Raw genomic sequence first — 3030 nt, forward strand, 5'->3', positions numbered from 1 at the left:
CATATTGGTGACCAGAGAGACTACCGAGAGACTCAATATCCTCCCGGAAAAGAATTGAGGAAAGATTTGAAGATTTTAGAGAAAGTGAAGAGGCAGAGGACGATAGAAAAGGATTATTAATGACGACACTTTCTCGGGATGACCTGACTCAATACTTGTCTTCAGGAAGGAGGTAGATATTTAGACGAGACGATACAGGTGAATGGTTACTGGCACCAGGTGTGAGGAACGCTCCTTCATAACACAGAGAGAGTTGCCATAATATTGTTGCATTCTTTACTGTAAAGTCTCATAAAACTGTTATTAACAGTATCGGGTTAAAGCTCAAAAGTCTGTGGTAGATTAACAAAACAGAATACAGAGAGAAGTTGTTGCCTCTGAGTTAGTAAGGTTAGCAGTGTTAGGATTTCAGTTGTCATTAGAGAGCCAAGTTTTGACCCCCTCTCGTAATATATAAAGGCATACGAGTATATGGAAGTTTGATTGGTCTTATCCCTTTGTTTATAGACCTAATAAATATATTAAGTGATCAGGTGGTCAGCGGAGTGATTATTGTTTATGGGTGAATAATTCTCTGGCTACAGCTACTAACTATAGTCAATTGTAATAAAGCTTGTTACCATTTTATACAAACGGCAGAGTATAAACCGGACAAGCTGTGGGAGAAGTGTAGTGAACAGTATTAAGTGAATAATGAAGTTTTCATTTTATTTTTAACTTTTTTTGTATTTGGGAGGCTATTAAAGTAGTCAGGTGAACACAAAACGCAGATGGAAGCAGATTAACATATTAAGCGATCTGTTATACTGTACAGATTGTTGGCCGGTATAGTAGTACTGTGCTACCTATCAGCTTACTAGCCGGTCGGGCGGTTGGTCTATCCAGTGTTAGTAGAGGAGAATGCCGGAGGGCGGGTAACCTTTGATGTTTGGCAGTGAGGTTCACACTGGATAACACCCTGCTCACGTGTGTAAGGACCAAGCGGGATTCGAATCGTTGATATATTTGTGAGAGATCTGCTCATTACTGGACATTACGATGGATTAAAAAAAACCTCCCTCGGGATATATTTGTGATTGGATGTCCCCAACACTGTAAGGTCTGTTTGGCTTCCTGGCTGCACGTGAATCCCATAAGTTTCTGTACTTTTTTGTCGAGACAGACAAGTTAATGTGAACCGACTGCGGACTACGGCTGGAATCACCACATTTACATGAAAAGTGGTTTCTGGAATGAAGGGAAATGAACGAGAAAGCAAATGGAAATTTGATATTGTTAGTTTTCTGAAGAGGTAGTTATGAATTATTGACTATGCATGACAGAATGAGAGAGAGGAGAGAGAGAGAGAGTATTATCAGTCACTAGTACCGTATTACAATTAAGGTCAGTGTGTACCATGATGAAGGCAAGTTTAGTAGAGTCATAAAGTAAGAGCGACGTAAAGTTTATTACACACACACACACACACACACACACTGAGGAATAAAACAATGGTGCAGTACAGTATACAGAAGAGTTAGTGAGGAAGGACGCTACTCATCCCAACTGGAAGATTTACAAGTTTACATTAAGGTCGTGGTAGAAGACCAAGGTTGTTCAGTGAGTGGAAATAAATGTTAACAATGAAGGGTAGAAGATGACTGTTGGGTGAATGAGTATTGTTACACCGATATTTTCTACCTCTGATTAGTCTCGTATTTCAGTATTTGTGTTTAGGCGTTAATGATACTAAGAACCAGAACGATTTGTCTGAATATTACGTTAATCTTTAGTATTGGTGTAATAAATGTTATCGTGGTAATAGAACAAGATGAACTACAGATAACAAGGTGTGTGGAGTACAGAGACAAGATCACCAGTAGTGTGTGTAAGGAAGTCAGCCTAACGGACAAACTCGTCACTCTTATATTGTACAAAGAATAATCAGGTGAACACGTGTATATGTGATGCTACTCTTCTGACTCACTGCATCAAGGTTACTGTTATTTATTTATTTTTTGCATGTTCACTTAATTTTGGCCAAGGACATCCCTACCCCCTCTTCCAGAGAGGGAGAGAGAGGGCGTGATTGAGTGTCTGTTTATCTTTATTTCGTCCAAAACAAACCAGGACAACGCCGGGTACCCCACCTAGTTTATAACATGATTTCCTACATGCACATGGATATGAATATGTTATCACATCTACAAGTCATACAATTATTTTATTTAAAGGAAAATACATTGTCCCAGGCAGGTCTCCGTAGTCAGGCGGGTTGAAACATTTACGAAAATAGTTTAAAAGGTGTTTTTTTTTTGTTAATTGAACGCTGTGTAGTCCTCTTATGCTATAGAGAAAACATCTAACAGTATAAATTATAAGAGAGAAGTTATGGAAAAACCGAGTATAAATCTGGTAACTTAGTTGTTAACAGTGAGAGGAATACAACATGGTGCAGAGAACTGAGAGGTAATATTTAGTGATATATGATGTACTGTATGTCACGGCTAAGAGAGATTCTATAATAATAATGATAATAGTTGCGTTGTGTTGCCTACTACAAGGAAAGGGTTCCAAGATTCAGTCCTCGTTACACAATTATTATATTAAACTTTATCGAAGTTCTTGATGGAGTTCACTCATATAAGATTTACAATAAGAATCAAGGAAATGAGGAAAAGGTTACATATATCAAGAGTAAACAAACCTAGATCATTTATTTCTTCGATTTAACACGAGATTCACAGTTAGTAATAATTCACTTACACTGTTCTTCCCAGTCACACTACAGTTAAGTACAACAATGATAAAATAATTTACCTTGTGGGGATCTTACCAGTTATTTCCATTGTGAGAAGCATTTGCCAATGTGTCGATGAAAACTTTTGGAAGACCATTTGCCATCAGTGGGGTGTATAGTTCCTTGTGTAAGTTGGAGTAACTAAAAGCAGGTATGAGATGCCCGAGTTACCCAAGTCTTGTGTATTGTATAGGAATATCTGAAGTTAAGTCAATAGTGAGGCCTGTGTTGTGTGTACGTTGGTTCTCTGT

Source organism: Homarus americanus, unplaced genomic scaffold (genome assembly GCF_018991925.1).
Source record: "Homarus americanus isolate GMGI-L3 unplaced genomic scaffold, GMGI_Hamer_2.0 scaffold58074, whole genome shotgun sequence".
In the NCBI taxonomy this organism is placed as follows: domain Eukaryota; kingdom Metazoa; phylum Arthropoda; class Malacostraca; order Decapoda; family Nephropidae; genus Homarus; species Homarus americanus.